We start from the raw sequence: 10,629 nt of genomic DNA on the forward strand, positions 1-10,629 counted from the left end.
TATATATATATATATATATATAGTAACTGCTCCAAATCTTCAAGATTTTTAGATTTTTAAAAATCCTTTTACTTTCTAGTTTGTCTAGTCATGAGTCTCCACAAACAGGGTAATAAAGTGCTTTTTTGTATTGATAATGGAATCATCTTCTTCATGGATCTTATTTTCATAAAATTGCCATCAGAAAAGAATATGTACTTCAAATTCCATTAAATTTCTATTCAATGTATTGCCTTTACAGGAATATGCTAATTAATCCCCTCCTGTTCTTTCATTTTACTATTGTTTACCATTTAATAATTATCTTTGGTTAATGTTTCTACAATACATTTTAGTGCACAGAAATATGATTTAGGCTTAAGAAGAATTGAATATATATTATTTGAGATAGGCCAAGCGTCTTCACTTTACTTCACTGGTAACTGGAATTTTCTATGTCTACAGATAAAAATACCATAAAACTACGGATCTGTGATCAGAAAGGCATTTTCCCACAAAATACACCGCCTTTACCTTGAAAAGCCCCAAAAGTCTATCAAATATGATAACTGGCTCAAAATGCAAGACCCAGTGATCTAAGTGAGGTCCAAATGTGGCTCCTTTAGATCCAGAGAGCTATGAACTAAAATAAATGAATAACCTGCTTTGTATATACTCAACATACAACATTGAAATGGACGGGCTATATATTAAAAAGGAGAAGAAAATGGAGGACAGGCACACAAAGGTAACTAGTTCATAAGTATTTAGAAATATTGCTGAGAAAAATATTGCCAGATGCCCCTCTTCTGGGGTAGGGAATGCTCTTTTAGTAGTCCAGTTCTCCCCACTGGATATAGAGCTCCATTCTGTTCCCGTTGGGATATTTCTGATCATCATCTGTCCTTGGCCATATCTAGAAAGGACAAGGAAGAATATGTTCTTTCTGTCAATAGAGTTTCCCTAGTCTCCTTTCTACCTGGTCCAAGTTGGGGACAGTGAGCATGTCTCTTTCAATCTATAAATGCAAATGTCTCTTTTAATACAGAATAATAATAGAGCTCTGTTAACCTTTTATTTTAGAAGTTTTTTGAAAATATATTTCATTTAAATCAACTTTATATGCCTTAGTCCACCCCATCATTCTTTTTAAAACACCTTTAAAATTCAGTTCATTGCAACCAGCTTATACTACAAACAATCTGCCATAAAACCTCCTTGTCCAACACTACAAGTTTATGAGGTTAATTTTCTGCCTTCCAGATTATCATACATGATAGTTTTACCACATGTTTCACAATTATAAGACAAAGCTCACCAGTTCTCCACTCTCCTGTAGCAATTTCATCACTGTCGCCCTTACCCAAAGCCAATGCCATGTATTTTTAGTTTTCATATTAGCAACTCAACCTTGTGACTAATTTTCAGTTGCAATAATGCTGCATAAAATAAAACTCCAAAATATTAGGATCTTTCAACAACTATATTTTATGTTTCTAGATAATGGGTCTGGAAGTCAACTGGAGCATGCTATTCTCCGTCAGAGAAAAGAATCCTAACCAAAATCACACAAGTAATTTTACTATCTTTGTACTCATCCTCTAAGAGTCAAAAGCATGTCACATGGCAAAAGACTTATATTCCCCCTACTTTCATGAAATGCAAGGTCATAAGGTAAAGTGTAAAAATATGGAAACCTATACACAGAAGGAAAAGAAGAATTATAATAAAAATATACATTTTTAGAAGGAAATAACAAATCTGCAATCATAGTGGAAGACCAACAAAAATCTGAGAAGGAATTCTTACCGTTTGCAACAGCATGGGTGGAACTGGATAACCAGTCAGAGAAAGACAAATACCACATGACCTCACTCATTTGTGGAATATAAAGAACATCATAATCTGATGAACAAAAATAGATACAGAGACAAAGAAGCATTGAACCGACTGTCAAACTTCAGAGGGAAGGCATGGGAGGGTTGGGGGTGAGGGTAAAAGATCAACCAAAGGACTTGTATGCATGCAGATAAGCATAACCAATGGACACAGACACTAGGAAGGTGAGGGTATGTGCCAGGAGTGGGAGAGGCCCAGAGCAGGTCCATGGGGGAAAAAGGAGATATATGTACTACTATTTATAATACTTTAAACAATTAAAAAATTAATTAAAAATAAAATAAAAGCAAAACAAATTTTAAAAACTTGGGCTGAGCCCTCACTGGTTTGGCTCAGTGGATAGAACGTTGGCCTGCGGACTGAAGGGTCCCAGGTTCCATTCCGGTCAAGGGCATGTACCTTGGTTGCAGGTGGATCCCTGATAGCGGGTGTGCAGAAGGCAGCTGATCGATGTTTCTCTCTCATCGATGTTTCTGACTCTCTATCCTTCTCCCTTCCTCTCTGTAAAAAATCAATAAAATATATTTAAAAAAATAAAAACTTGGGCTGAAATATATTAAGAATACCTAGATTTTTTAAAATATAATTAACTTGACTTATGTCATATAGCTAAGTGTTTATACAAATTTTTTTCTGAACACAAATGAAGGGGGGTAATCTTTCCTCAGTAAATTCTAAAATCTAGAAATCATAGAGGCCACTTTCTTTGAACAATATGAATATAACAGATGTTGACAAACAGAGAAAGCATGTAAAGTAATAGCTGAATACAATTGGAAAGCAAAAACAACTACCTAAATAACTCTTAGATCAAAGGGAAATATAAATGGAAATTATACTCTATTTAAAAATGAATAGAAATGAGAAGACTCATATCAAAACCTATCATTGCAACCAGAACATTTCTCAGAGGCAACTGTGTAATTATAAATGCATTGTTGAAGAAACAGGCATGACTAAAATATTAAAATAAGCTTTCAGTTACAAAAGCTATAACAGGAATAGCCAAATTAACCCAAACAAGTAGAAATAAGGAATTAATAAAGACATAAGGTAGAACTTAATGAAACAAAAAACAGAAGTGGGTTTGATCATAAAATTAAAGCTATATTATGTACAATTTTTAAAAATCCAAATTAAATGAAAGTTTAATAGAAAAATATAAATTCACTCAAATACACTCATATGAAACCCTCATTAAAAGAATAGAAAACAAACACACAAAGATTTCCAATGTATGCCTCAAAGATAGCATAATACTGTCAACAATGGATTTAAAAATTGTTACACACAAACAAAATATAGATAGAGCCTATTAGTTTGCCCAACACAGGACTAACTGAACCGGGTAAACTTAGTTCTCTAGTTCTCTCTGTCACCACCTCCCTCTCACTGAAACCCAATTGCTGAACTAATGGTAGATACCCCTAGGACAGTAGTTCTCAGCCTGTGGGTTGCTACCCCTTTGGCGGTCGAACGACCCTTTCACAGGGGTCGCCTAAGACCATCCTGCATGTCAGATATTTACATTATGATTCATAACAGTAGCAACATTATAGTTATTAAGTACCATCAAAAATAATTTTATGGTTGGGTCACAACATGAGGAACTGTATTTAAAGGGCCAGAAGGTTGAGAAACACTGCCCTAAGAGATCATTCTTAGTCTAAACTCAATCCCACACCCGTTCTTTATTTTAATCTTTATTGTTGAAAGTATTACAGATGTCCCTCTTTTTCCCCCATTACCTCCCTCCACTTCACAACCTCTTCCCAAGGCCTTCAACCATTCTTAACACAAGAGTTCAGGTAGTTGCCACAATTAGAATTCACAAAGAGGGTGAAGTATAATGGACATTTCTGCCTTCCCTAAATATTTAAATTTTAACCATTGGTGTTGCTCACTGTTTCTCTAACACATCATACATATCCCTGAGAATATGCCTTTGCTCCCTTTCCCACTTTAAAAATGTGCTCTTTCTGCAGTGTGTTAATTCAAATATTCACCATCTTCCAAGGTCAAGTTCATGTCTGATTTCCTTCATGAAGCTTTCAGGCAATGATACTGGCCTCAGCTTTACTGACAATAACTAGTGACATTCTGTATGTTGTGTTTTTTGTAATCCTCACCCAGAGATATGTTTATTGATTTTAGAAAGAGTGGAATGGGGAAGAGAGAGAGAGTGAGAAACATTGATATGAGAGAAATGTCAGTGGGTTGCCTCCCCTACATGTCCCAACCATAAATGCCTCATTTAGCATTACTAAGGCTGGTTATTATTTTGTAAGCTAACAAAAAGTTTTTATTTTCTCTTTTTAAATTTTTTAAGGAGTAATACACTGGAACAAGATTTCCAACACTAGGTATGAGAATTATAAAAGTACAGATGACATTTTATTCTAAAAATATCACTTGTAGACATGGCAAAATTCATGCTATATAGACTCCAATAGAATTTAACATTCAAATCAAATTTTAAAATGTTACTCTATAAATTTTGTAATTAAATTGCTTCAGCTGCTTGTCAGTGAGCAATATGCTTCTACTTCTCCTGGTCTAGAGCATGAAGGCTACAAATGTGCTCTGTTGGTAATTATCTGATTATTCTAAATCAACTCTCCCTATAAAACACATTATTGTGTACACTATAAAGAAATCATACTTGTATCTATTCCAATGGATAACTGAAATAACGTTTATTTCAAGAAGACTGTCAAAATTCTGGAGTAAAAACTTAAGTTTTAATCATTTGCATAGTTCACATATTTGAAATCTTCATTAATGGATTTAAGGGTGGCTTAATAAAATGCTAGTAATTCGCTGTTCTAAAGTTAAGCATTGATAATGTACTGTCCTGACTTTAATACTATTATGTTTAACAGCAAGATAGAAGATTATGCAGCAGGGGAAGGTGTTCAATAATGAATGAATACAGGCCAAAGATTTATTCAACTCATGAATGAAGGAACAGCAAGATGGTAATACTGATTCAAAATATATGAGAAACAGAGTACAGCTAATGAGAAAAGTCATGATGAAATAAGATTGTTCAATTAAAGATAAACTTGGTTAATATCCTATGTAGCAGTGCAACAGTGAAAATTAGTATCTATTTCTATACATGGCAAAGTCATTTGCATTTCTACAGGACAAAGTCCACAAGTTAGTATAAAATATAGCAAAATACAGTTCCTAGTTAACAGACCATCAAACAGAGGCACAATCTCCTAGGAAATAAAATAAATACTCATTGGGAAGCCCTGATAGACAATGGTGTGGTATGACACTGAAATACATGAAATCATGCATATACCTTATTTTAAAGTTTTGGATAATTTTTCTTAACACTAAGAAGCACCAGTTTTGTGGATTACTTCACTTCTTACATCACTAGCATTTTAAATTTGCTTTTAATTGGAAAAATCTCTCCCTCTCTCACACACATGCACACACACACATACAATGACAGTTCTTGTTTTCATTTTCATCATCTTATGAAATATACAAGAAGCTATGTGGAGATGAAGTTGCTTGACTGGTCTGGACAACCAGTTCTAAATGTCCCAACAAAATCACAATTTACTACATGCTTTTGATCTTCTGGATTACTTGTAAATAATGCAAAGGAAATCCTATATTATAAATTATAGGATAGGCCATCCTGCTTTATGAGGCATGTGGTTCTTTTCTGGCTCATCTTTAAAATAATTTAATAAAGATGTTCTTTCTTAAATATGATATGCTTGAATTTGCAGGGAACATATCTTTCAGGATATAGACCTAAAGTAGAAGAGGCCATTTTATGCCTTCATGATTAACATGTCTACATAAACAAGTCCAACCATTAAATTTTTCATTGATTTGGCACTTCTAATCCAAATATCCCTGACTGGGCCTGAGTAAATTTTACCATGAAAAGTTTACCACTGACTTCTGGCTTTCATGTTTCCATATTTGCTTCCAGCAGACAGCTTATTCTATTAACAAGTAGCATCGATTCAGATAATTCAGGCTAGCATTGGCTAAGGCTGGCTTCCAGGGAGATAAGGGGGTCCTGAAATCCAGCCCGGAGTCCTGTTTGAGATCCATTGGGGCTTCATACCTATGCAGGGAGTGCCCTGCTAAAAATTCCCACAAAGGCAACTTTTGGATGAACTACAACTGTCATTAATCTGTGATCCAACCAATCAAGCAAAAGCAGTCTCATTCTACCCATTCATCAGATGGCAAACTCTGACTGAGAGGTTTCTTGATTTCATACATGTCTATGTAGGCATACATATGAATATGTATGACAAACAGCTATTTTCAGAATGGCTAGATTAAATAACTAAGGATAGCATGCAGTGATGGCGAACCTTTTGAGCTCGGCGTGCCAGCATTTTGAAAAATCCTAACTTAACTCTGGTGCCGTGTCACATATAGAAATTTTTTGATATTTGCAACCATAGTAAAACAAAGATTTATATTTTTGATATTTATTTTATATATTTAAATGCCATTTAACAAAGAAAAATCAACCAAAAAAATGAGTTCGCGTGTCACCTCTGACACACGTGTCATAGGTTCGCCATCACTGGCATGGGGTGTGGACATGAATTAGAAATTCACAAGAGTCAGAATAATGGAATTCATACCTAACATTTATTAAGACCATAATATGTATCAGGAACTGAAATGCTTTCTTTACATGAATCATTTCAATATTCTGTTGAATAACAGATTCTACATATGCCATTACTGCCTTTGACTTCACATAACTGAGTGAAGTGATCAGAATTTCAAAAATTATACTATATAAGATCTGGAAGCAAACAACAGAACCTAGACTTTAAATATCCACCCCTCATAACATATCACAAAGGTTTTATTTTTAATTTCAACTAAAGAATCTCCACACAGAACTTGTTAAGAATATATCCCAGCTGCTGCTCTTTCTTTTCAGTGTGACCCCAAACAAGAATTGTTTCACATGGTTTTAGGTTTCTGAGTGGAAGTTTAGCACAGCTGTGATATCAAATGAAGAACCACCTGGTTTAATCATCATAACAATATGTCCTCTGTCCTGCACAGCTAACAGATGGATTGGGTATCAGCCTGATGTCATAATCTGTTACGTTTGTAATATGGAGCATTACCCACCCATTTAGGATTCATCACATCTACTCTGATGGCATGTTGTATCCTAAGTGGACAGATGACACTGTCATTATATGCCACTATCACTACTCAGATGGGATCTTAGTTTGCATCACTTAAGGGCAATTGCATGGTGCTCTAATTCTTTTGGTGAACTGTCACTCCACTACTGAAATAGTTATGTGAAATTTTCACATATACTATGACATTAGTAAAGCAGATTGCTAGTCTTCAACATTTTTCTTAATTCAAGTTCTAAATATCTACTTCCTCAAATATGTGCTGCTGAGTTTCGCTTTGGAACATGAAATGATGTTAGAAGATAATATTCAGGAATATTTAGTCTTTATTTATCATTATTATTTATTCCTCTTCATTCATATTTAAATATTAAAATGTCTTCCAAAAGTAATAATCTTATGTACTTCTTTAAATTGAATTTATTGGGTAGCATTAGTTAATAAAATTATATAGGTTTCAGTTGTACAATTCTACAATACATCATCTGTATATTGTACTGTATGTTCACCACCCCAAATCAAGTCTCCCTTCATCACCATTATCCCTTCTTACCTTCTTCTACCTCTCCCTACCCGCTTTCCCTCTAATAAGGTAATCACCATGTTATCTGTGTCTATGAGTTTGTTGTTTTTGCTTAATTACTTCACCTTTTTCACCCAATTCCCAACCCACGTCTTTTCTGACAGCTGTCAGTCTGTTCTCTGTATCTATGAGTCTGTTTCTATGTACTTTAATAGGATAATATTTTCATTCAACCTGTTTGCACCTGGCTTGTGTTGGGAACCGAGAGTATAATAAAGAATTAGAAATGATCTATTCCTTCAAGGACCACACAATCTACTGAAGGAAAATCAATAAATAAATTTTCACATTGACCAGCCCACCACCGCCAGCCGTAGCACAGAGAAGCAGAGTAGTGGGTACTGTGCTGCTCCGCCCAAAGCCCTCAAGTTTAACACAGTCATTTCTGGTTGCTAGAAAATGTGGCTGCTGAAAAAGCATTCAGAGTTGCCTGCATCACTGGGAATTGCCCTCCGATGCTCAGAATTGCTTCACCCAAGGTTCTGTAGGAATTTAAAGTCTGGCCTCCATTTGGGCAACTTTGAGGAGCCATCCCAGATTCATAACTCCTGATCCGATTGGCTGAGAACTCAGTTTCAACTGTTTTTGACAAACAGTTTCTCTTTCCACCCAATTTTGCTTTCTTCATTTCATTCCAGGTGTATCTCACAAGATTACCTTCACATGAGGCTTTTTCCTGCATCTAGTTCAGCCAGGGGCAAACTACGGCCCGCAGGCCGGATCCGTTTGAAATGAATAAAACTAAAAAAAAAAAGACCGTACCCTTTTATGTAATGATGTTTACTTTGAATTTATATTAGTTCACACAAACACTCCATCCATGCTTTTGTTCCGGCCCTCCGGTCCAGTTTAAGAACCCATTGTGGCCCTCGCGTCAAAAAGTTTGCCCACCCCTAATTCTAGTTCCTAAAGAATAAAATATATGACCAAAATCTTAAAAGAAAAGAAGTGGCATCTGAGGAGAAAAAAAGGACAATCTACCAAAAGAAGGAACATTTGCCAAAAGAACACATTTCAAAAGCACAGTTATGTTCAAGGGCCTGAAAAAGTGCAAGGATCTTAGCCGAGGTGATGTAGCATTGGAAGCTAGAAAAGATACACCACTGGAAACGTCATACAAGATTTTGCTCATCAAATAAAGATGCTTGAGTTTAATAGGAAGAAAGAGTCAAATGTCCAACTTCAACAAATAGAAGCCCACTATTTTTACCCAATAAAAAGTACCGAGGAGTGTGACTGCTGGGATTGGTTCCACAATTTTCCTCCATCAGAGGCCAGGCCCTGCCTTCTCTTGGATTTCCTCTTGACCTTAAGAAGTCTGTTGAGGTTCCACATATCTGTTCAACAGAAGAAGAAGCAGGAAGAGGAAAAATGGTAGCAGTGCTTTCCCTTTTCCTTTGTATAGCATGTCATCTTCCCTTCAGGAAAAAAGCGAAAGCTTTCCCAACACCCACCGAGTACAGTTCTGCTATGTGCCGTTAGATCTTATAGTCCTAATGGTGGGATCAAGCGAGGTAGAATGGAGGCTGGAGGTAGATAGAATAGAAGTTGGGTAAGCCAAACTATGTTGCCCAAAACGTTATTAAAGGATTTAAGGAAAAGCAAGAGGCAGGGTAACAGTCACACTAGGAGGTAAAATTGTAAATAGAGAAGTATGAATTGGATATTGCAGTAATGCAAATATGTGGAAAAAAATATGTTCAGCATTTGAAAATTCATATGACCCCATTGTTGTGGAATGATGCCTATGTTTAAAAGCTTAAAAATTTTGATTCATTGATTTACATGTGCATCCTTTGTTTGGTTATCATTGAGATGGAATAGATATTATTATTCCCATTTTAGAGATTTAGAAAACAATGTTCAGAGAGATCAATGGGTTTCCTAAAAAAATCTCATGGCAAGTAATTTTCAGAACTGGATTTCAAATCCAAGTTTTATGATGATTAGGTTAATCATGCTTGCTCTCTGAATTGTGGGGTTTAGTGTAGCTCTAATGAATAATTTTCTTATCTAAATTGTGAGGCATTAGAATTAGACAGTAATGATAGATGTGCTTCTGTGACTTTGTAAATCCATAAATCTCCATGAATATAAAATGGATGCTCATAGATGGCAGCTATGAGCAGCAAAAGAGAATAAAGAGGAGAAAAGAAAAAATCATCTAGAGGAGAATACATAGAATGAGTAGGAGTTTGTTCGGGTCAAAGTTTAACTTTTCAATAATTGTTACACTTTATCAGTTTAATTTCATGACCACTATTCAAATACTTGTTTATTTATTCATTTATTAACACATATTAAACTCCTAATCTATGTTAGGAACTACTTTATATGCTATGTTTAAAAAATGTATAAACACAACTATAGAAACTGATAGTTTAGTTGAACAAAAGCTCTTATTTGAGATTATTTTTAAACTAGAGGCCTGGTGCAGAAAAATTTGTGCACTCGGGGGGAAGGGGGGGTCCCTCAGCCTGGCCTGTGCCCTCTCGCAGTCTGGCACCCCTCGGGAGATAACGCCCTTCTGGCTTAGGCCTGCTCCCGGGTGGCAGAGGGCAGGCCCAATCCCTAGGTGCAGCCCCTGGTCAGGCTCAGAGCAGGGCCGATTGGGGAGTTGGGGCACTGCCTCCTGACATGCACAGAGCAGGGTGGATCGGGAAGTTGCAATGCCACCCCCAGTCACGCTCAGAGTAAGGTCGATCAGGGGGTTGGGGCACCGCTCCCTGTCACACTCAAGGCAGGGTCGATGGTGAGGTTGCGGCGCCACCCCCTGTCATGCACAGAGCAGGGCCAATCAGGGGGCTGGGGCACTGCCCCCTGTCATGCACAGAGCAGGACAGATCGGGAGGTTGTGATGCCAGCCTCAGTCATGCTCAGGGTAGGGCCGATTGGGGGGTTGGGGCACCGCCCCTGGTCACACTCAAGGCAGCGTCGATGGGGAGGTTGCGGCGCCACCCCCTGTCACACACAGAGCAGGGCCAATCAGGAGGGTGGGACACCACCCTC

This window comes from Myotis davidii, unplaced genomic scaffold, assembly GCF_000327345.1.
Source record: "Myotis davidii unplaced genomic scaffold, ASM32734v1 scaffold162, whole genome shotgun sequence".
Taxonomy (NCBI): Eukaryota; Metazoa; Chordata; class Mammalia; order Chiroptera; family Vespertilionidae; genus Myotis; species Myotis davidii.